The 24,929-nt window shown below is 53.4% G+C and overlaps 1 non-coding gene across 1 annotated transcript; it reads left to right on the plus strand.

Moving 5' to 3' along the window:
- The first annotated feature begins 365 nt into the window (after nucleotides 1-365).
- TRNAG-GCC lies at nucleotides 366-436 on the plus strand. The gene has a single exon. It is a non-coding gene; the product is annotated as a tRNA-Gly (tRNA).
- Nucleotides 437-24,929: the final 24,493 nt, after the last annotated feature.

The raw sequence follows: 24,929 nt of genomic DNA on the forward strand, positions 1-24,929 counted from the left end.
ATGTGTTCCGTGTTCTGCTTACTGTCGATGATGCGTTGCTTCAATGTTGTTCTGTTTCGTGTGTTCCTTTTTCCTCTGCCTGACATGTTGCACCTGCCGGTCGTGATTTGCTGGTACTGGTTCACTTGATGCTACCTTGGTGACTACAGCCGCGATCACAGTACCTTTCCTCCCCTCGACACGTTCAGATTGAAGCCTGCTGATTCACGTTGTGGCTTGTCTGGCGACTGCATCAAACATTGCAGTGTCAGTACAAAGTGTTGATTCGCGAAATGAAGAATGGATGGGAAAAGACCATGGTGTTCAGCGTACAATACACTGCACTCATTGTATATATACTTATTTTGAAGAAAATAAGCCGTATAGCACCAGTGGTCTAGTGGTAGAATAGTACCCTGCCACGGTACAGACCCGGGTTCGATTCCCGGCTGGTGCATTTTTGTTTCTTCTGCCATTTCACCATTGCTTGTGTTTTATGCTTTGTTAATTTGTGCATTCAACTTCCATAGAGCGATGTACAACCCTGTGGGTGGGATTCAATGGGTTTGATGGAATGTTAAGTATGAGCAGCTGTTGCGGTCAGAAACCCACCGGCGGGCAGCGACGGGCAACACCGTAGAGCCGGGAATCTCCCAGGACTGCGGCTGGCCCTGGTCCCTCCGAGCGACGGCCCGCAAAGCCTTCGGCACGCACGTCCGATGCTGATGCAAGGGCGTGCCACCTGACCTATACCCGGTCGGGAAGGTGTTGGAGAATGCCTCGCTTAGTTTCCTGCATGGCATACACGTAAACATTAAATACGAGCCTCGATCGGCTCTCGAGTTGTCCCGTGAATCGGCTCAAAGAGCCGATCCACCCATGATGCGTACGAGGTGTACGATCGGATGGTGGTCCTGCTTGATCAAAGCAAAGCTAAAACGACCTACTACGATCCGGGGTTTTCACCGCATAATCGGAACATCCTACTCGTGATCGAGCCCGGCGGCCACGCACGGTGATCGTAAACCGACCCTAGACAAGGCCTAAAAACCAACACAAAGTTGATCCTCGGAACATCCTCGTCTAGGGCTAGCAAACTACACCCTACGCGCCACTGGATCCTTCGACCCGTTTGTAAGGCCTAACGATGCAGATATTAAACTAATCCTTGAAGAACAAGGAGCAATCATAACGGATCGGATCTACTAAACAAAGATCAAGCGGTGTCGTTGCCTAATCGACGGTACCTCGGAGGAGGGATCCTCACGAGGGGGAGAAGAAGTAGGGGCCATAGGGCGGAGTGCACACGGGACGGTGGTACGCGAGTTACCCAGCTTCGGAACACCTGCACGATGACAGGGCCTACTGCTGCTTGTCCGGAATTATCCGGGCGCTTTCGCGTTGTTACAATGAGTTGTGGTTGTGCCTCTAGGGCTCCCGGGATCCGGCTTATAAAGGCGCACGGATCTAGGGTTTACATGGAGAGTCCTAGCCGGATTACGGCATGACCCTAACTACGGTACAATATCTTGCCGTGCACGTCACGGATCCGCCTTCCATATACGTCGTATCGGATCCGGGTTCCTCATGGGCCTCCATGGATCCGGGTTCCTCCTATGTCGGTACGGATCCGGCTCGCCGATCCCGGGCTGGACTTCTTCCTTCATGATCAACGAAGAACCGGGCCGCCCGATGGGCCACATGCCTCATCACCGTCTCGTGGGCCACCCGGGCTTGCCGGATCTAGGCACCGTCGATGGTACACCCATGAAGTATACCCACAACAGTAGCTCCCGCAGTTCTCCGGGTTTCCCTGCAGCTTCCGCCATGCCGGTTCCTTAAGTCTCCGGCATCATCGGCAACGCGGAGAAACTCGAAGAGCTCCAACTTTGCATTTTCTTCTTTTTTTTCAACTTATAGCCGGAAAATGCTCCCTCCCTGCGGGACTTCATCCATCGACATTCCAAAGAACATCTCCGGGTTACTCCCTGCACGAACGAGAACAAACTTATCCTTACGCAATTACCCGGAATCTTAAAAGACTCAAACGGTTCCGCCAATTCTGGCGCCATTTTCGCGCGATTTCCGCGGTAACTTATCTCTAGCCATTTTTACCGCTAGGGTTTGGGACACGTGTCACGCATCCAACGGTGCGACGCTTGCGTTCCGACCACAGGATGCGGAACACGAATCTTATCCCCTCAGCCTATAAATATCCGCCGTCGAGCCCTTTTACCCTCATTCACCCCCTTCTCAGCTCTCAGCCAAGCGCCGCCCACGAGCTCCTCTCCGCCGTGCCGGAATCTCGCCGGAACTTCGCCGGAGTCGCCTCGCCGCCGCGCAGTGTTCGTCCAGTTCTTAACTTCAGTGAGCCACCGCGCGAAACCTCGTCGCCGGCGACTCCGACCACCGCGGACTCCATCACGGTGAGCTCTCGAGCGTCGTTCTCGTGCCGTAGTTGGTAGGGGTAAACTTTGGGGAAGACGACATGGGATCCGACTAAAATTAATTTCCGACAAACTATTTTCTTCAGATGTCTTCAACAACTCCGCCTCCAAGCTCGGAACCAATCATGGCGACGCCGATCTCCTCCGCTCCGCCTCCCTTCGCCCCAGTTAAGCCTGGATCCTCCGAGGGATTCCGGCAAAGAACCGAGGGGACCTCCGCTCACCCGGAAAAAACTTCCGAAGCGGGTCAAATGGTGCGGCAGACGGAGGAAGCCGCCAAGAAGTCAAAAGCTCGGAAGCGCGACTCCGAAGCTAAGGGAAAGTGGTGGCCCCGTGCCACCACCGAAATGGAGCTCAAGAACCTCGAGTCGGAGGGCTTTCGCAACCCGGAAGCCGGAGGTCAGTTCCAGATGAACTTGCTCCGGCTCCGAAGGACAACGAGATGGTGCTGACGAAGGCACTGGTGGAGCGCGGATTTTCATTTCCGCCTTCGGATTTCTTCCTGGAGATACTGAAGACGTATGGACTCCAACCCCACAACATCTCTCCCAACAGCGTCCTCGCCATCAGCAACCACGTCGCCCTCTGCGAAGGCCATCTCCGGGTAACCCCTGAGATTTCTTTATTCCAATACTTTTTCTCTGTCAAGAAAGAGAGGATCCGGCAATCTGCCGAACTCGCTACATGCGGATCCATCACTTTTTTACTCCGCCCGGGCCGCGTCTACCCCCCACCGACCGCCACGAATCCGCGAGGTACCGGTCCGGGGGCTTCTTCTATCCGAAGGACGTCTCCGACCCGGCGAGCGAAAAGAAACTTCCGAGTTTCCAAGAACTCGCCCTCCCACCGAGCTTCCGTCATGGACGCACCGCCCCCACTTCTCCGACTCGCCTCAACTAACCCGCGCCGTTAGGCGGATCCGCAAGCTCACGGAGGAGGGGCCGACAGGGAAGGACTTAACCCTTTCCCTGGTTCACCAAGCGGATCCGGCCGCTTCAAAACAGGGACCGCCTGATGTTTGAATACACGGGCGCGATGATCCAATGCGCGCCACCAAGGATAATCTGTCCGTCGACGCCATCGACAAGAGGATCCGGGTTCTCCTCAAGGTCTCACGTGAACTCCATGTTCACGTATGCAACAAGGATATCCATACAAATGGATCCGGAACCGCGGTACGTCGTCTTGACTTTGGTTTATTATTTTCTTCGAACTTTTGGCTAAGTGTAACTTCGAACCAGCTCGAGGCGCTGGAGGAAAATCAACTCGGAACTCTCCTCCGAGTCCCATCCACCGGCCACGCGGATCCAGAGGCCACGTCAGAGGCGGAAGCTCCTGAAGCTTCACGTCCCGCGAAGAGGAAGAAACCAGCCCCTTCAAGCCCTTACGCGAAACGCCCCCGCGAAACACTCAGCATCGCGGCTACCCGGAAAGCTGAGGCGGAAAAGAAGCGCCTCGCGCTGATTAATACCAGCAACAAGGGGCAGCCTGCCATCCAACACTTTTTCAAGCCTTCCGGGTAAGCGTCTTCTTCCGAGACCCAAGTTCTGATTTAACACTTGCTCTTATATTTTTATGTTTTTCCCGAAGTTCCGGAAGCCAGCCTCCCAAGGCCCCAAGGGTCAACAAGAAAAAGGCCAAGCCATCTCCGGCTTCATTTCCCATTACTCCCGAGGTTGGAGTTCCGCCAAAAGCTTCATCCACCTCCAAGCCGGATCCGAAGGACGTCATCGACCTTGACGACATTCCTGAAGATCCCGCTCACCAGGGCGACTCCGCCAAGGGAACCTCCTCACCCGTTCCTCCCTCTGATCAGCCAAGTTCCGCTTTCGCGGGGCCTACCAATGAAGAACAAGAGCGAAGGTCAAGCTCCTCCAAGTTACCAATGCGCCCCGAGTCGGCCTCGAGCCAACTCCATCCCTCCAGAAGCTCACCCTCGCACAGCGTCACGCGGAAGTTTCCGCAATGCTGAACAAGGTATGGGGGAAGCCGGACGAGGAGACACGAGATCTCGCGGAACTGGAGAAAGATTTGAAAGATTTTTTCGCCAAGCACAAGGAAGTGCGGCAGGTAACACTAGCCCCCAAGCATTGGGTGATATAGCTCCGTGTGTATTATCCGATGCTTTCCCGTAATGTACTTTAGGCGGAAATTTAAAATTTTTATATCTCAAACTGAACTCCTTGCTAGCCCCCAAGATTTTAAATATCCGACTAACTCCCTGCTGTCTCACAGACCACACGGAAACTGCACGAAGATTTGCGCATCCATGTGCTTGAGCAGATCTCGGAGATTGAGGGGCTGCGACAAAACGCGGAAAATAGCCAAAAGGCTATCCACCTGCTCGAGACCCGCCTTAAAGGTACAAAACCCGGGTATTTCACTTTTTGTGTTGTCATAGTTCATATTGCATAACATGCGCAACTTGACTGTCTCCAGAAGAAACTGCCAAGCATGCCTCGTTTGCTGAGCTTTCCGCCAAGGTCAAGGTGCTTGAGGCGGAGAACGAGTCCCTCAACAACTTCATGAAAGAATCCTCGAGCAAAGAGATTGAGGCAAGGAAAGAGCTCTCCGAGAAGCATGCCCGTGAGAAGGCGGAACTGATCGAGAAGCCGGAGAAAAGTCAAGGCCGCGCGCTCACCTTAATTTCCAAGAACAAAGCCCTGGAAGCGGAGGCGGAAGCCATTGACAAGCTTATCTTCCGTAAGCATTTTTCCACGTCGTTTGCTCCGACCAGCTTATATGTTCTCTCTGACGAGACTGAACCTCTTTCTTCCGCAGCAAGCCTTGGCCTTGAGTGGTCAAAGGATTCAAACCTGTCGAGGACAGAGGCATACGAGGAAGTGCGGATCTCAATCGATGCGCTCGTTTAAAGCCTCGCCGCGGAATCGCCACGGCCCTGTCGCCGAAGAAGGCCAAAACCACGAGTCATTGATACAATGACCAAACTCATGCGACAGTGCCGGAGTTCATCAAGGACTGGCAGAAGTCTTCTGCGCGCGGAGCCGCCTCCTTAGTCCTAGCCACCTGCAAGGCTTTCTTCCCCTCACTCAACATGGCGCAAGTTGCACGCGGAGCTCCCGAGAGTTCCGACATGTGCGCCCTTCTCGCGGAAACTGAAGGCTATGAAGAGCTGTTTGTCAGGCGAGTGGATAACTCGTTCTGGTACCGCAAACACGATCTGCCCGAAGGTTTTTCCGATGCGGAGGAAGAAGCAGAGCGAGCCGTAGTTTTTTGGGGAAGGATCCGGGTCCAGCAGCCGAGCGCTCCGGAGAGAACTCGGAAACGACTCGAAGCCGGATCCGGTGGCAGCGACGACGGCTCCAGCTACTAGCAATCTGAAGAGGAAGACTCCGAGTAGAGTTCCTGTTTAAAACAATGAAACAAATTGCATCATTTTGGCCCCAGTGAGGGTTTGTAATAAGACTTAAATTCTTAAGTAGCTAGGAACGAAACAATTATGCGTGGGGCGGAAACACTTATCCTGCTATCCGTTTAATATTATGCGCATGTTTCGTTTTATGTCGGAAAGCAAGTGCTGACTTCGTTATTTTCCGGCTTGCCCGCTTGACCTTCCACGAGCCGGAAAACCTTAGCCGGAAACGCTCGCCAGCGGCGACGAAGCCCAATGGCAATCCGTCCATAACCGCGGAAACAAGCCCCCAGGCGTAGGTGCCGGAAATCGCTACTAGGAATCCACGAGTTCGCAACGGATAACAACTTAATCGGAAAACTTAAGCTTACGTCCTAAAGGACGATTTTGAAAATCACAACTTTCATACACGCCTAGGCGGAAATATCCAGCTCTGCGGTTTTAGTCGGAAAAAACATACACGATCTAAAATGAACAAGTAAAGGAGGTAAAAGACTCAAAGAGTGAACCATAAGCTTTATTTCATTGATCATGTATAATTATTACGGAGTTTGTAACTCGAAAAAATATGCTAAGTGTAGAAAGGACGTAGCTGTGCTATATTCCAAGGGCGATCTGTTTCATCGTAGATGTCATCCGGATCCTCACGCTTGCGTTTCCGGCGCCAATTAGCAGGTCTATCCCTTAGCTCGCGGAAATCAACAAGGTAGTACGACCCGTTGTGAAGTACTTTGCTAACGACGAAAGGTCCTTCCCATGGAGATTGCAGCTTATGGTCTTTCACCTGTCGAAGGCGGAGGACCAGGTCTCCTGCCATGAAGGAGCGTTTCCGGACTCGACGACCGTGATAACGTCGGAGCCTTTGCTCGATAGATGGCGGATCTTTGGTCCGCTAAGTTCCGAGCTTCCTCGATCGGGTCCACAGATAGCTGTCTGGCCTCGTCAGCTGTTTCTTCATTGTAGGCGGAAACTCGCGGTGAATCGTGGATGATGTCGGAGGGGAGCACGGCTTCGGATCCGTATACCAGGAAAAAGGGAGTAAACCCTGTTGATCTGTTAGGGGTAGTTCGTAAACTCCACAGAACAGCTTCCAACTCGTCAGCCCAAGCTCCGGCTGCTCGTCGCAGCGGTCCTTCAAGGCGTGGTTTAATTCCTGATAATATTAGGCCGTTAGCCCTTTCAACCTGACCATTGGATCGTGGGTGAGCCACGGATGCGAGGTCCGGTCGTATCCCCATTGTCTCACAATAATCCTTTAATTCTCCTTGAGCGAAGTTCGTGCCATTATCTGTGATTATGCTGTGTGGGATGCCGAATCTCATCACGAGGCTGCAGACGAATTTTAGTGCCGTAGCACCATCGGCTTTTCTCACTGGCTTGGCCTCGATCCACTTGCTGAACTTGTCAACAGCGACCGGGAGGTATTCACAACCGCCGGGAGATGATCTTTTCAATTTACCAACCATATCGAGCCCCCAGACCGCAAATGGCCAGGTGATAGGTATGGTTTTCAGCTCTTGGGCTGGAGCGTTTGGTTGAGTAGCGTAATACTGACAACCTCGGCAGGTCTTGACTATCTTGTCAGCATCTTCTTTAGCTGTTAGCCAATAAAAGCCTAGCCGAAAAGCTTTTGCAACGAGTGACCTGGGAGCGGCATGGTGCCCGCAATCCCCTCGCGTGGATCTCTCCGAGGATTTCAATGCCATCTTGATTGGAGACGCATTTGAGAAACACCCCTGTTGCGCTTCGTTTGTAGAGCTGTCCATCGACAATTGTGTAGGATCGTGCTCGTTCGATGATCCGGCGCGCGAGGACCTCGTCCTCCGGCAGCCTTCCGATCGATGAGGTAGTCCAGGAAAGGCTGTGTCCAAGCCGGAATGGTAGCCAATACCTCTTTAGCCGGAGACACCTGCCACATCCGGGTTTTCCGGGTTAGCGCCCTTCACCGAGGGTATCCGGAGATGCTCTAGGAAAATTCCAGGCGGAATTGGTCTTCCGCCGGATCCGAGCTTGGATAGCATATCCGCCGCCGTATTGTCGTCTCTTCCGACGTACTTGACTTCGTATCCGAGGAAGCACTTGGCGAGCTCGTCAACTTCGTCTCCGTAGGCCGCCATGACGGAATTTCCGGCGTTCCGGGTTCCGGCTACTTGTTGTGCCACCGGTCGGAATCTCCACGAGCATATGATGTGCTTGATCCCGATTTCCTTAGCGATGCGCGTGACCGTGTAGTAGAGCCTCGTATTCCGCCATGTTATTTGTAGCTTCGAAGTGGATCCGCAGAACATACTGCAGTTCTTCTCCGGTAGGGGACTTCAGGGTGACTCCGGCTCCCGAGCCTTGATGTCTGTTTGGATCCGTCGAAGTGCATGACCCATGTTTCTCGGTTCCGGCTCCGGACTTGCATCCGGAGCTTCGTCCAATCCGCAACGAAATCTGCCAGGACTTGGGATTTGACCGCGGTCCTTGGCTTGTAAGCGATGTCGAAGGCGGATAATTCGATGCCCCACTTAGCTGTTCGTCCTGTTGCGTCAGCGTTGTTGAGAATTGTTGACAGCGGAGCTTTGCTCACAACTGTTACTGGGTGCTCTTGGAAGTAGTGTCTCAGCTTCCGGCTGCCTAGGAAAACTCCATAAGCAAGCTTCTGAAAGTGAGGGTATCTTTGCTTTGATTCTGTCAGCACCTCGCTAATGTAGTAGACAGGTCTCTGTACGTCATATTCATGACCTTCTTCCTTTCGCTCCACCACGATGACGAGGTCGACGACCTTGTTGGTAGCCGCCAGATAAAGGAGCATTGGCTCTGACTCTACTGGGGCTGCCAAGATAGGTGGGGAGGTAAGTATTTCCTTCAACCCACGAAGAGCTGCGTCGGCTGCGTCGTCCCAGACAAATTTGTCTGTTTTCTTCAGCAGCTTGTACAGAGGTAGCGCCTTCTCGCCAAGACGGCTAACAAACCTGCTGATTGCTTTGCGACGCAACCAGGTTAGCCGTTGCACATCTTTGAGACAAGTTGGTCGTTTGATGCACGGGATTGCCTTGATCTTTTCCGGGTTCACCTCAATGCCTCTCGTGAGAGACTATGAAGCCAAGGAGTTTTCCGGCTGGCACGCCAAAGACGCACTTCAGCCGGATTCAACATCATCTTGTACCTGCGGAGGTTGTTGAAGGTTTCTGTGAGGTCGCTGATCAAGTTGGATCCTTTCCGGGTCATGACCGCGATGTCGTCGACGTAAGCGTGCACGTTCCGGCCAATTTGGTCCTTCAGGCACCGCTGCATCGTACGCTGGTAAGTAGCACCTGCATTTTTCAAACCAAAGGGCATAGTAACATAGCAGTAAGTACCAAACGGGGTTATGAATGAAGTCGCCTTTTGGTCGGATTCCTTCATCCGGATCTGATGATACCCGGAATACGCATCAAGAAAACACAGGAGTTCCGCCCCTGCCGTCGAATCAATGACTTGGTCAATGCGCGGCAAGGGGAACGGATCCTTCGGGCAATGTTTGTTCAAGCCAGAGTAATCGATGCACATTCTTAGTATTTCAGTGTTCTTTTTGGGTACAAGGACAGGATTCGCGACCCAATCGGTGTGGATAACTTCTATTACAAAACCTGCTTCTAGTAACTTTGCTAGTTCCATTCCTATGGCGCGGCGCTTCTTGTCTCCAAAGCGTCGCATAGCTTGCTTCAATTGGTTTAGCCCCCGGATTTATGTTGAGGTAGTGCTCGGCGAGTTCCCTAGGTACTCCGGACATGTCGGAAGGTTGCCATGCGAAGATATCCATGTTAGCGCGGAGGAACTCGACGAGCGCGCTTTCCTATTTGGGGTCCATGTTGGCTCCGATCGACACCTGCTTGGAGGAGTCACCCGGAATGAGGTCATGCTTCTTGGTTTCTATTGCGGGCTTGAAGGAGGTTTTACTGCTCGGAGATTTGCTTCTTGGTGGTCTGCATCTCGGTCGGATCCACCGCGGCCCCGTAGCCTTTCAGCTCTTCTCCGGATATGACGGACTCTGCGAAGGCGGCTTCGCCCAACTCGCACTCATGAGCCTTCTTGTAGTCTCCGGTTATGGTGATCATACCATTGGGACCCGGCATCTTGAGCTTGTTGTAGATATAGCACGCCCTTGCGTGGAACTTGTGGTAGGTGGGCCTGCCGAAGATGACATGGTAGGAGCTCTTGAAGGGCACAACTTCGAACGTGATCTTCTCTTCGCGGAAATTATGAACATCGCCGAAGGCCACGGGAAGTGTGATGTTGCCGAGGGAGTTCGCCTTCTTACCCGGAACCACGCCGTGAAACTCGGTGGTGCTGTGTTTGAGCTGTTCCTTGGTGAGGTTCATCCGCTCCAGAGTCTCCAGGTACATGATGTTCAAGCTGGCTCCGCCATCCATGAGGCACTTGGAGAAGTCATACCCGTCTATGCGGGGACTCACAACCAAGGCGTAGTATTCTTTTGGCACGGAGGCGGGATGATCCGCCTCGTCAAATGTGCACGGAACTTCCGACCACCGACATACTGCGGCACAGCCGGAAGCTGTAGCGTTCGGGAACCGGGTAGCTGATTTTGCAGCGCGGACTGTTGGGGTTCCGAGGAAGGTGTGGTAAGCCCCCACGCTCTTCTTCTCGAAGGGGTTGGATTTTCCTGCGGTTCCGGCTTTGGGATCCGGCGAGTTATCATCCTCGTCCATCGCCTCGGAACTGTCCTCCTCCTTGTCCTTGTTCTTGCCCTTGCCTCCTTTGCCGCGTGGGCGGTGCTTCGGGCTCGCTTGTATCCTGCTTCCGGGTCGTTCTTTAGGTCGTTGACCCATTTGCGATTGCGGTTGGTGTGAGTGGACTTCCCCGTGGCCGGATCCAAGTGGGCCGGGCAGGGCATGTCTCTGTACTCTTCGTAGGTTTGCGGAGCGCGGGATCCGCCAGCGGTGACCTCGGTGCCATGCTCGCTGACCCCCGCCGGCTCCGCCTCCACGGCCGCGTCCTCTTCCGCCTCCCGAACCTCCGCGTTGGAACGCCATGGCGACCATCTCGGATCCGCCACTCTTCGGTCATCGGGGTTTTTGCGTTTGTGGCCGCTATTGTTACCGTTATCACGGTTCTTCTTCTGCTGGTGCAGGGGATTGCTTGTAGCTGCGATGTCACCGCCCGCGTCGTCATCGGCGGCGGTGTGATCACCGGCGATGGAGATCATCTCATCCGAGTCGGTTTATTGGCGTTAGCCAAACATGTAAGCTTATGCCTCGGCAGTCCTCCTCTCGCAGTCCACCAATGAAGGCGTACATGGCGGTGGTGTGGTCGACGTTTCGCACTCGTTTCTGCATGCCAACCATCGTGTGAGGAAGTTCCTTGAGGTTTCACCCTTCTTCCGGATACAAGCTTGTAGGTCGCTTGCCGTGGCGGAGTCTTTTGTAGGTGCCTCTGAAGTGTTTCTCAAAAGCGGTCTTCAGGTCGAACCAGCAAAAGATGGAGTTCTTCTCGAGGTCGCTGAGCCAAATCCGGGCTGGTCCTACAAGGTACAACTGGAGCATGCGGCAGGCGATATTAGGGGTTCCCCCAGCGAAGGTTACTGCATTGTAGTAATCCTCAATCCAGGTATCCGGCCTTTCGGTGCCATCATAATGCTTCAGATTTCCGGGTAACTTGAGGGAGCTCCTGGGTTTTGGTTCCTCTCGAATCATCCTGCCAAAGCACTTTGGACCAATGTAGTCTGTTCTGTACTCGTTGAGGCGGTCCCGCGCGTCGCGCGAGCCGTGACGTGGAGATTTTGAGCGAGAGCGAGATCTTCGGCCGCCGCCTCCGCCTCCACCTCCGCCACCACCGCTAGGTGGAGGTGAGGGAGACCTGCGAGGTGGTCGGTCTGCTTTCTTGCTTCCGGCTTCTGATTCTCCTCGCCCCTCTCGGTGCTGACTCCGGCTCCTATGGCTGCCTTCGCCGTGGCGTTGGCTGCCTTGGTCGTGCCGACGGGGCTCCGGGTTATGGCTTCGGCGAGGCTCTGGGTCGCGACTACGGCGAGGTTCTGGGTCGCGCTCCTCATTCCGACTCCTCCTGGGCTCCGGCTCCTGAGGGTTGTTCTGGTTCCGGCGCGGTTCCGGCGAGCGCTCCCTGTTTCCGCTTCTTGGCAGCACGTTGTCGCGGATAACGATCCCACCATGCCCCTGGGGCCTGGCGTTTCCGGCTGGACTACGGCGGCGAGGGAGTCGCGGATAACCATTAGGCGGAGGAGAGGGGTTCCGGTACTTCTCACGTCCAGAATACATTGCATCCTTTCCCTTTCTTGGATCTGATGGTGGCGTCTTTGATGGTACGGGGATAGGATTTGGGTGTTCCCTAACTTTCCTTCTGCGTTCCGAGGATCCGGTGCGTGATTCATCATCAGGGTGGCGATTGACACGGGTGGCACCTCTGCTTTTCTAACACCTGGGAGACCCAGGCGGATCTGCATTGGTCTTCCACCTTTGTTTCCTGCTCAGGGGCGGATTGGGTGGGTTTTGAAATTTCCAAATCTAAGGCGGAATCTTCCTTGGGAAGTTCCTGCGTCTCAGATTGGATCTTTGCGACAGCGTCCAGCTCCGCGGCGGTCGCGTCTGCGTTACTTACCAGCGGGTTTCCGTCGGAATCGACGGTTTCCCCGATGAAGATGTGTATGCCGCCAATTGGGACGATGGAGAGCTTGACGGGGTTTGCCTTAGCCGGAATCCAGCACTCATCCGGAGGGACGATCGGCAGATTTCCGGCGTAGAGGACTCGCCCCACAGCGATGGTGTCGTCGTAGCTTCCCATGGCGGAACCCTCCCGGTTCCGGCCTCCAGACGCCACAGGCCCCACGGTGGCGCCAAGCGGCGTTGCCCTAATCGACGGTACCTCGGAGGAGGGATCCTCACGAGGGGAGAAGAAGTAGGGGCCATAGGGGCGGAGTGCACACGGGACGGTGGTACGCGAGTTACCCAGCTTCGGAACACTCGCACGATGACGGGGCCTACTGCTGCTTGTCCGGAATTATCCGGGCGCTTTCGCGTTGTTACAATGAGTTGTGGTTGTGCCTCTAGGGCTCCCGGGATCCGGCTTATAAAGGCGCACGGATCTAGGGTTTACATGGAGAGTCCTAGCCGGATTACGGACGGCCTAACTACGGTACAATATCTTGCCGTGCACGTCACGGATCCGCCTTCCATATACGTCGTACCTGGATCCGGGTTCCTCATGGGCCTCCATGGATCCGGGTTCCTCCTATGTCGGTACGGATCCGGCCTGCTGATCCTGGGCTGGACTTCTTCCTTCATGATCAACAGCAACTGGGCCGCCCGATGGGCCACATGCCTCATCACCGTCTGTGGGCCACCCGGGCTTGCCGGATCTAGGCACTGTCGATGGTACACCCATGAAGTATACCCACAACAAGCGGGGTGCCGCCCTTACACCCAAGATAGGTGTAAGGGCGGCTAGATGCCTAAGGGTTGCACGACGATAGCATATGACATGATGAACGATGCCAACCCTAAAACATCTATGATAACTACGTTGCTCGCCATCAAAAAGGCTTCAGTACGAGCAACGCATGAACGACGAATAAACGTGTGCTGCCTAGATCGCAAGATGCGATCTAGGCAGCATGGTGCTTACCCGGAAGAAACCCTCGAGACGGGGAGTTGGCGATGCGCCGAGATTGGTTTGTGGTGAACGTTGGTTGTTTATTTTATAAACCCTAGATACATATTTATAGTCCGGGGGACTTTCTAATTCAGGCGTGCACCTAACCGTGCACGGGTTAAACTCTAACTTCTAAGCGACACGTATCCTACTATGTTACAGATACACGGGCAAACTAGCCCAAACTTGGCATACAAGGCCGATTCATGTATTCCTTCTATGTATATTCTTCAAGCCCATCCTCAATCGCGGCCCACCTCTGATCCGGTCAGATTCTGGTGATAACACATGCCCCCCTGGTTTTGGAAATGACATTTCCAAAATCATTAAGCTTTTCCTTCGTCGGGTCATGTCGTGGCGTCTTGCCTCCTTGACTTTTATCACCAATCTAAAAAATCCATCTTAAAATGAAGGAATGTCTTCACTTAACTTTGCCGATAGTCAGAGTCAAGCACTCCCCAAAAGAGCCGATGGTCTCACATTAGCCTTTATGATAAAACAAGAGTAAGGCCAACCTAACTGCTCCTCCAAACGGTAACCTGCACCCTCCGTCTGAGAAAGCAAACTCAGATCCCCAAATCGCCGCCCAAGCAGCTCCACGATTCTCAGATCTCGGCCGCGCCGCCCCAATTCCTCAGCGCATCAAATGGCGGAATCATCCAACGCCAACGCCATGGTCTCCGGTCTGAAGGTAATCCTCAACGACCTCCTCGTCATGCGAATCAATGTTAGGAGTAAACAGCAAACACCTGAATTAATGTTCTATTCCATTATCAATTCTAGGTTTCAGACATCCTGCTGCCGCATCCTTCTCTCCCAAACTCTATGTGTCTTGGCCCCCGTTTTTCCGAGAGTCCCGCTCACCTAATCTCATGTGAGGCCAATAGGATCCCCTTCGCGAATCAGAATTTAGATCTGACTTCCTGGGCCGACTGCCTGCGAGCCTGGCCTAATCCTCCCGAAGGTTGGGTGGCATGATACAGTAGAGTGTCTAAAACACACTATGCTACCTGGGACTCGATAGGGATAGCCGATGCCTTATCATTATCACTGTCTCCTCTCGAAAAGAAACGAGAATATCTTGAAAACCATCGGCTACTTTTGGTCTGATGCACTGAACTGCTTCATGTTCGGCCATGGCCCCATGACACCAACTCTGCTGGACGTGGCCATGATCACAGGCCTAGACATTTCATCCCCAAGCCCCTCTGCCTTTAAATTGCCAAAGGTCCCTTTCACCATTTCCTCCAAAAGAGAGTGCACAAGCTGGGGTGCCTACCTCAGGCGTTATATGAAAACCAAAGGCCCTGTGACAGAAAGAGAGCACACGGCTTTCTTGAACTTCTGGCTGGAGCACTTCATATTTTGTGGTCCTTCACTCGCCCCAACCAAGAACTACCTCTCCCTGGCCTATGAACTTGCCAAAGGTACTCAACTTGGCCTTGGAAAACTGCTCCTTGGAGAAGTCTATCGATCTCTTCAACTGATGTCTGTCAAACTGTTCTCCCAAAATACAATCAAAACAGGAGGCCCCTGGTGGTTTATTCAGTTATGGGCTCAATTGTACTTTCAAAATCAAATCCCAAATTTCCCTCCTTTGGCCACCTGTACCTTCCCAGATGCAAATGGGAAGGAAATCCGATGCACTAGCTATGGCCAAGCTCGTACGATCTCCCGGGCAGCGAGGCTGATCCCCAAGGAAGCGAGCAGAGTGGTTCAAGATTTTCTTCCAAGGCCTGGACAACCCCTTGTTCTTTCCCTATAGTGAATCGGAAATCTTTGAGAACCCGGTCTCCTTCCGATTAGACAGTCTTGCCGATGACGCCTGAGACTCCAGCACCTGTACTCCATCATGATCCGTCCTTGCTTTCTCCCAGTTGGCATGAGTACCTCAAACAGGATCATAAAGCCTGGTTACGAGTCTTACCAACCGGTAGTAGTAGCCCGGTAGCTTGGCCTTGGGCAAGTGCCCCCACACTTCTTTCTCCACCACCTGACAGCAAGCAGGGCTGAATTGCCCGACATCATTACTGGCCAAAGGTGTTATACCTTCTTCGACGCTCTGGCCATTCCAATTCCTCATAACCTCCATTTTACCACTACTACCGATGGCTTCGAGACCTGGTGGTCGATGTGGAAGACTCACGCCTTCAGAAGAGCTCTAGGACCGTTGCTGAAGCAACTTGATGCTGAATATGACGTCTCGCACACCGGTACCATTACATATAAATTACCCGCATCGGCTCATGATGATTATCCGTAACCTGATTCCATTCCTTGGCGAGCAACGGGATGGCCCAGAGCCCACACAAGCCGACGGTTCCCCATTCGAGTTCCTCCCACCAGCCCCGGTAGTTCTCTTACGTCGAGCTCGCCGCCCTTGAAAAAGGTCATAATGCGAGCCAACCGATTTCGCCGAAATCGGCTCCCAAGAGTAAAGCATCCTCCGGGTCAGTTGCCCCCCGAGCCTCAACCCAGGCGAGAAAGGCAGTGAGGAAAGTAGCTGTCAGAAAAACCCTGAAGCGCAAAGCTCCTGTCCAAGCAAGCTTGCATGTAAGCTGACTCGTGTCTTGACCAAACACATTTGCCTTCCCAACCTTTGTAACATGGTTGTACCTCTTCTTTCAGACTTCCACTGAAGAGAACTCCAGTGAGGAAGCACAGTCCAGTCCAAGAGACTCCTCCCCGGGCGATACAGAGAGATCCACCACACAGAGCCAGACGGACTCGCCAACGTCGTCTTCTAGGAAAAGGTCGACTCCCGAGCCTGCTGACCTTCAAGCTCCGATCAAAACCGGGTCACGCATGAAGCGTCGATGCGTCAAAAGGGCTCGCAAAGGCCCACAAGTTTCCTCGCCGAGCCAGGAAGTTTCAAATGTAATTACCTCATCAGCTCATATTCCACACCGTCCCGTTACTAATTGGATTGCCTCACCATTTCCTTTGCAGACTAATGGGACCTCTAGCGGGGACGTTGAAGAGGTACCGATGCCATCTGCTACGCTCGGCCTATCCAACTCGCCGAGCGTGGCTGACCAAGTGGCTAACCTGGCCCAGTCTACCGCAAAGCCGATTGTCACAACATCGGCTGCCCTTCCTTTCTTGGGAGAGGTACGCTCCACTCTCTCGGGCCTACCCTTTTCCTTTGTCGTATGCTCATGCTGCTCTTGTTCGTCTGTCAGGGTTGTGATCCTTCAAGCTTGCTGACGTTCGATCCCGACTCCATCGAGCCAGCTACTTCCAAAGCAGGCGAAGAGCCAAATCCTAGCGCGGTCCATGGCCCGCTCCAGCGTCTCAAGGTTTTGCTCTCCTCCTCGGTCGAAACCCTGGTTGAGAACCCCGAGGCAATCAAGGGCATCCTCGAAGACATCCAGCCCCGTCTCCCGGTGACGCTGCAGGTTAAGCTTTGGCCGGCTGTGACTTTGTCGGTTTTCAGGTCAAGGGTGCAGTCGGCTCGTCAAAGAATTACTCTTCGCCGCGCCCAGCTCCCGTTGAGAGCCGATATTGCGAGATAAGTGTCAACGGCTCAACGAGAAGAAAGCGGCTTTAGACGCCAAGACCGCCACTTCTACCCATAGTGTCGAACTCGAGACCTTGCGCAAGGAACTGGAGGACCTTGAAAAGAGGGTCAGGGAGACCAAACAACTTATCCAAGACAAGGAAACCCTCATTGCTCGCTCTCAAGAGGAAGCAAAGGGTCTCACAGCCGATCTGAAGACCGATCTGGCTGAAATTCGTGCCCTGAGCAGTCAGCTGGTGATGGGGAGAGACGAGGACGACGAGGCCGAGATCGTTGAGGTGGATCGGATCCGTGCCGATGCTCTTCACGCCCTTAACGCTTTTCTTCAGTAGGGTCTTTTTGCGTAAACTGATGCATGTTTTGTTGAACTTGTTCCGCTGAACTTGTCTAACGTTGATGGCCGTGCATCGGCTTTCTTAAACATTCTGAAGTCAATGTCTGAGCATCGGCTCGTTCCGCTGAACTTGCCTAAAGTCAATGTCTTTTTTTTTTACTGGCCGATTTCCCTATCGGGCCCCAATATTTCTCCGCACATGTATCAGTGTCGCACATGTTCATCTGACTAGGTGCCCCCCGAGCCAATTCTGCCAGGTATCTGCTGATATCGGCTCTGTGGTCAGCCAAGGTACCACATGTGAACGTCGGCTCTGTTAGGACCAGTGTTGACTTCTTCCAGCTCATCAGCCGACGTAAACCCATTGCGCATTAGATCAACGTTGAACCCGGGCAGAACGCATGGTGAGGATAATTTTGGCCGATTTCTGGAATCGGCCTCCATGTTGGTTGATCCATGAAGGTTTGGCGATGTTTCTTCATAGATCTTTTGGGCTGATCCCACGGATCGGCATTGCCGCGTTTGTCCATACATAGATTTTTGGGCAGTGTCGGAGCCGGTCGCGTGGAACGGCTTCTTCCTTGTCCTCGTTATGAGAACAGTACGCCCTTGTTCTATTGCCATTTGGACCTGCTGACGCCACACCCTGCAGTCGTTGGTGGCGTGGGTGGACGTGTTATGCCACTTGCAGTATGGCTTTCCGTTCAGCTCTCGCACCGTGGGGATCTTGTGGCCTTCGAGTAACTTTAGCTGCTTCTCCTTGAGTAAGAGGTCGAAAATCTGCTCAGCTTTGGTCACGTCGAAGTCGAACCCTTTTGGAGGACCTTGTGGCTTAACCCATTTACAGGACACGGGGCTTGCCCCCGAGTCCATTCAGCCACTTGCTACCTCTTGATCTCCCGCAGCACCTTCATCTTCATCCGCCTCAACCAGGACCACCGCAAGCTTGAATTTATCCTGGTAAACATCGAGGTGGCGCCTGTTCATATGCTCGACGACTTCGCACCATGTGCGCCGGTGAAGGGTAGTCCGCTTGGGAGGCCACGTCCTTGATCGATGATGAGAGACCCACCACCGCCAACTCGACTCGCTTCTTTTTCACTCCACATGAACCGAATAGCATCGGTTCCTAACGGTCTCGAAGCGCTGGACGTATTCTGCCACTGTTTCCCCGCGCTTCTGTCGTACTTGTGCTAGATCGGCAATGCCGGCCTCGGAAGCCTCTGAGTGATACTGCACGTGGAACTGTTCTTCCAACTGCTTCCAAGTCCGGATTGAGTTTGGTGGCAGCGATGTGTACCACCCGAAAGCCGATCCTGTGAGGGACCATGCGAAGAACCTCACACGCAGCTCGTCTGATGCTGAGATCGTGCCCGACTGTGCCAAATATCGGCTCACATGCTCGATGGAGCTGGAACCATCGGATCCATTAAACTTGGTGAAATCGGGGAGCCGATATTTGGGTGGTAGTGGGATCAATTCGTACTCGTTGGGGTACGGCTTGGAATAGCCGATTGTCCTCCTTTTCGGCATCATGCCGAACTGGTCTTTCAGAATTGTACAAATCTGATCCGCGGTGATGGCTGCAGGCGTCGAACTCTGAAGATTCGCCGGGGTGGCATACTTAGCCAGCCATGCTTGCTTTTCTAGCTCTGAGCCAACTGCAGGAGCTGAGCTCTGGAGGATTGTCGGAGTGGCATACTTAGCTAGCCACGTCTGCTTCTCAAGATCTGTTCCCGAAGCTCCTCCTGCTGTTCCAGAAGTCCCTGCTGTTGCAGCCTGGTTCGAGAGTGCCCGATTCTGCGATCCGGCACGTATGCGCACGTGTATCCGTGGGGGATCTCCTTGGGCGCCTCATGTAAGAATTGGTAGTCACTAGGGTCACCACCAATCTTGTAGACGACGTATGCCGATGAACTCGGCACTTCTGGTGCTGCCAACGCGAACGGCAGCGGTGGACGGGACTGGAGTGGCCTTTCTCCATGGTGAGTCCCCAGAGCCGGTCCCGACGGAGAGTACTGATGGCTCATGATTTCCTGGATCACGCGCAGAGCGACACGCTCCAAAGTGTTCACCAGGCTCTCAGAATGGCGGTGCAGCGAATGAGCCACCATGAAGTTGATCTCCTGACGCGGCGACCTGGTGCGTTCTTCTGACGGGGTGGACAGGTCCACTCCATCGAGCGCGCCTTCCGGTGAGAACCCTTTCCACCTGATGCCATGTGAGCGGGTTCTGTGGAAAGAGCCGATGAGGTCGGCTTCGAGGACTGCTTTGATCTCGTCATGCTTCTTCTTGAGCTCCTCAGTCAGATCCTCGTACTTGACCGGAGTGCCTTCCGCCATCTCAGATGTAGATGGCGACGCGGTTGATGTCGAAGATTGTCCCACCGGGCGTGCCAGAAATGTGTTGCGGTCAGAAACCCACCGGCGGGCAGCGACGGGCAACACCGTAGAGCCGGGAATCTCCCAGGACTGCGGCTGGCCCTGGTCCCTCCAAGCGACGGCCCGCAAAGCCTTCGGCACGCACGTCCGATGCTGATGCAAGGGCGTGCCACCTGACCTATACCGGAGTCGGGAAGGTGTTGGAGAATGCCTCGCTTAGTTTCCTGCATGGCATACACGTAAACATTAAATACGAGCCTCGATCGGCTCTCAGGTTGTCCTGTGAATCGGCTCAAAGAGCCGATCCACCCATGATGCGTACGAGGTGTACGATCAGATGGTGGTCCTGCTTGATCAAAGCAAAGCTAAAACGACCTACTACGATTTGGGGTTTTCACCGCATAATCGGAACATCCTACTCGTGATCGAGCCTGGCGGCCACGCACGGTGATCGTAAACCGACCCTAGACAAGGCCTAAAAACCAACACAAAGTTGATCCTCGGAACATCCTGTCTAGGGCTAGCAAACTACACCCTACGCGCCACTGGATCCTTCGACCCGTTTGTAAGGCCTAACGATGCAGATATTAAACTAATCCTTGAAGAACAAGGAGCAATCATAACGGATCGGATCTACTAAACAAAGATCAAGCGGGGTGCCGCCCTTACACCCAAGATAGGTGTAAGGGCGGCTAGATGCCTAAGGGTTGCACGACGATAGCATATGACATGATGAACGATGCCAACCCTAAAACATCTATGATAACTACGTTGCTCGCCATCAAAAAGGCTTCGATACGAGCAACGCATGAACGACGAATAAACGTGTGCTGCCTAGATCGCAAGATGCGATCTAGGCAGCATGGTGCTACCCGGAAGAAACCCTCGAGACGGGGAGTTGGCGATGCGCCGAGATTGGTTTGTGGTGAACGTTGGTTGTTTATTTCATAAACCCTAGATACATATTTATAGTCCGGGGGACTTTCTAATTCAGGCGTGCACCTAACCGTGCACGGGTTAAACTCTAACTTCTAAGCGACACGTATCCTACTATGTTACAGATACACGGGCAAACTAGCCCAAACTTGGCATACAAGGCCGATTCATGTATTCCTTCTATGTATATTCTTCAAGTCCATCCTCAATCGCGGCCCACCTCTGATCCGGTCAGATTCTGGTGATAACAGCAGCCAATCTTTGTTATCAGTGCACGCTTAACAATGAGTCACATTGCGTTTGCAGGGCCTTAGGGCATCTCCAACCGCACGACCCAAACGGACGCGCTGCGCTGGGCCATCCGTTTGGGCCGTTTGGGTGGCCGAGCGGACACGCGGACAGTGGCCCGTGTCTGCGTGTCCGTTTGAGTCGCGCGCTGCGCTCAACGCGCGAACGCAGCGCATATGAAATAAATAAAAGAAAAATCAAAATGAAAAAGGAAAACAACAAAACATAAATTTAAACTAGTTGGTAATTAAACTTAGCCCTATTTTGGGCAATTTTTACACAAAAGAAAGCTCTATATGGGCTTTAAACTAAAAAAAAGAACCCTAGCCAGGGTTTGCGAGCAGGCGGTGGCCGCTGGTAGTACTACCCCCAGAAGTACTCGTCGTCGGCGGCGTCGATGACGACGACGCCCCCCGGCGGCGAAGCGCTGTTCCGGCTAGAAACGCCGGAGGGCGGCGGGGACTCCGGCCAGGGCGACCACTGCGCCCTTTCCCAGGCGGAGTGCGGGTTCGGCGGGCTCGCCGGCCTGCGCAGTCGCGCCCTCCGCGCGGACTCCTTGCGGAGCTTCTCCTCCTCCTCCGCCCGGAGCGCGGCCCGACGCTCCTCCTCCGCCAGGAGCGCGGCACGGCGCTCCTCCTCCTCCTCCCGGAGCGCCGCCTGGCGCGTGTCCTCCTCCTGCCGGCGCGCCATCTCGAGGAAGGCCCACTTCTCCGCCAGGGCGTACTCCTGGGCCTTCCTGGCCTTCTCCGCCAGGGCGGAGGCGCGCAGCGTCTCGGCGAGGTGCGGCCATTTGGCTAGCTCGTCGAGGTCGCACTGCTCGCGGGACGCCGCGAGCGCCGCCTGCAGCTCCGGGTCGTCTTCGTCCTCCTGCTGCTGGGGCTGCGGCTGCGGCTCGTCGATGTACAGGCCGCCGGGGCGGCCTGCCCGCCTTGCGGGTGTGCGCGGCTGCGCGCGAGGCCGCGCCGTCGCCGACGTGAAGCACGTGTGCCGGCGCGCATCGTGCTCCACCTCGAACCACAAGTCCCAGTTGGGACTTGCGTCGCCGTACGCGGGGTCCTCCTGGAGGTCCGCCGGCAGCTGCGCGCGGTGCCTCCGGATCTCCGCGACGCGGGCGCGGCCTGACGCCGGGATGGGCGGCACCGGAACCCGATCTGGGCTCAGGTGCCAGCCGTGGGGGAGGTGCACGTCCCCCCACGGCATTGGGACGCCGGCGTCCCAGAACATCTGCGCCACCGCTACGGTGACATAGATCCGGTCACGTCTGGGCGTCGCCGGCGGCCCCATGGCGAACGCCGGCGGCGCGACTGGCCGGCTGCTGCCGGCCTCGTGGTCGTTGGCGGATGGCGCGAACTCATGCTTCGGGGCCATGGCGGCGCGGAAGCTTCGAGCTCGCGCGTGCGGCCGGAGTGGATAGTGGGGACTGGATAGGGACAGTCCCCCTCCCCAGTCCACATTTAATAGGACTGGGGCACCGACATGTGGGCCAGCCAGGCGGACCAGGCGGACACGCAAGGACGCCGCGTGCCATCCGCGGCCACGCAAACCCGGCCCAGATTTGGGCCAGGTTTGCGTCGTTCCGGACGCCGCGGCCATCCGCTTTTGCGGTGCGTCCCCGCGTTGAGCCGCATTTTTGTCCGGCTCGACCCATCCAGCCCCGTTGGAGATGCCCTTAGGTCCCTCCAAATCGTAGTGCACGGCTTTAGGAATGATGACGATAGGGTTCCTGCAGGGGTTTGCTCGTCTGCCTTTGGGAATTGGGAGCGGCGATGCCCCGCAAGATAAACCAAGATCCAGCCTTGATGGGCTAAGCCGTGATTTTCTCCTTATTAATTGTGCATTTCGCAGCTGGATTTTTCTCATTCCCTTCCCTAAAAATGAATTGATATTTCGAACAAGAAGATACATTTCCTTTTGGAAATTAAGCACGCATTTTCACCACCACGTTTCCTTCGATGAGGCCGCTGGCCGCATTGATTTTTAATTTACGATGATGATGTTTCTAGAATGGCCCAGGAAGGAAGATGACCATTGTTTTTTTTTTTTTTTTTTTTTTGTTTTAACTGAAGACGACCATTGTTGGATTCTTTTTTTGAACAGGGAAGGTCCCGAAGGACCTAGAGGATTCATTCGTTATCACCGGTGGAGATACATTTTTCAGAAAGGGCCTTAAAGAAAGCAATGTTTGCAAACTGACCCTTACATTTTGCACTAAGGACCTCAGAACAAAGACAGAAAACGCGATCGAGTCCAGCTCCTGCTCCACCAATGCAAGGCTCGCCAGAGTCAACCTCCACACCGCCGAGGACAAAACCACTTGGGGTGTGGAGGTGGGAGCCAACTACACCGAGACCGAAGGGCCTCCGAACTGGCAAGAAAACCTGGAAGTTGTTGAAATCCTGAGGATGGCCATGATTTGTCGCTGATGCACGAGGTTGGAGGGGGCACCCTTCGGCCGTTGAATGCAGCGACAGCGGCGCCGTGGTGAGCCTCCGAGAAGAAGCTGATGAGTTCCCATAAAGAGTAGTTAGCAAAGATCTCCATAAATAAGGCATTGTTAGCAACATTGATATGTTGCTAAATGTTAGTTTTGAGGTTCTTTCTTATGTAATTGTAACATTTATGTTCTAATAAACTTACATCGTGATATATTTTAACTTACTTTATAACAAAAAAAAATCTTGGATTATTTTGAAACAATTGCATAAAACCATGTGGTGTATACATATTTATGGTATGAGTCGTTAATCCTGTAACCCAACAAATATCTTAATAATGGTTTCTAGTATATCCCATATTTTTTAAAACTTAACATGTATAGTAAGTTTATTACATCATTATTTTTTTATTGAAAGAATTATTGGTAAGTTTTTCCGTGTTGAGGCAAATTAAGCGCAGGCTCCGCACCTGGTGGTGCCCTTGCATCAATTTCTTTAAGTTTCACGACCATACTCCCTACGGAACCCAAAGACTTTGATTTCTCATAAGGAGATGATGCAGTCCTATAAGCAACATCTGTCGATCCCTAGTCGGCATCATTTATGGTTGAGACTAGGATGGTATCTAATCGTTTTCGAGCCCCAACTTTCTTTTTTGATTAATGACAATATAGTTGGCAAATGCTTTCACGGTTTTTTATCTTTCATAAATCCAAGAATTTCAGCTCTGACTAATACGAATGCCCCCTATTAATCATTATTCTGATCCCGAAGGTCAACACAATAGGATCGGAATCATATGATGTTATCCCATGCTAATGTATCCAGAGCGATGGCTTGCTTTAAGCACTCTAATTTCTTACAAAGTAACGATATCGGTGGCACGACTCGGCCAATTAAGGATAGGAGCGCATCGCCGGCTGAAGGTTCGAGTTGGTCGGTGCTCGCCGTGAGGCGAACCGGTAGACCCAACCCAAAGTCCAACTATGAGCTTTTTAACTCCAACAACTAAAATATACGCTATTTGGGCTCAGAGCGACCCGGTAGCACACTAGCTTCTCTCATATAATGTTCACCGCATGGGAGGAGGATGGAGGTGGCATTGGCATGTGCCGTGGCATTCTTTCATCGTCTTGGTTTTGGACTTGTCCTAGACCAAGTTCACTGTGAGCCGGCAAAAGTCTCCCTTTGTTTAGGCTACTTTTACGGTACCTTTTACCACTCACCAGAGGTGGGAGGTATGAATTAAAATCTAGCCATTGATTTATAGGAGGAATGTGGACTTTTATTTAGGTAATCATTTATTGAAACACTATATCCACTAAATATTCCGTTCATTTAGCCTAAATCTCGGCAACAAGATCTCATTTTTTTTACTACCATGTTCTTCTGGAACGATTACCTTCTAAATTTGTATCTCCCTACCGATTATGACTACATGTCTACAACATCAGAACCACATCGATGGAATTCATGTACGCATGGCTACCGGCCAGCCACGTGGGACGACGGAAAAACTCATGGCTAACAGAACTAGCTTGGGCTTGGCCATTCTTCTAAACCAATCGTGACACTGATGCACTCGTATT

The sequence above is a fragment of the Lolium rigidum genome, chromosome 6 (assembly GCF_022539505.1).
Source record: "Lolium rigidum isolate FL_2022 chromosome 6, APGP_CSIRO_Lrig_0.1, whole genome shotgun sequence".
Taxonomy (NCBI): Eukaryota; Viridiplantae; Streptophyta; class Magnoliopsida; order Poales; family Poaceae; genus Lolium; species Lolium rigidum.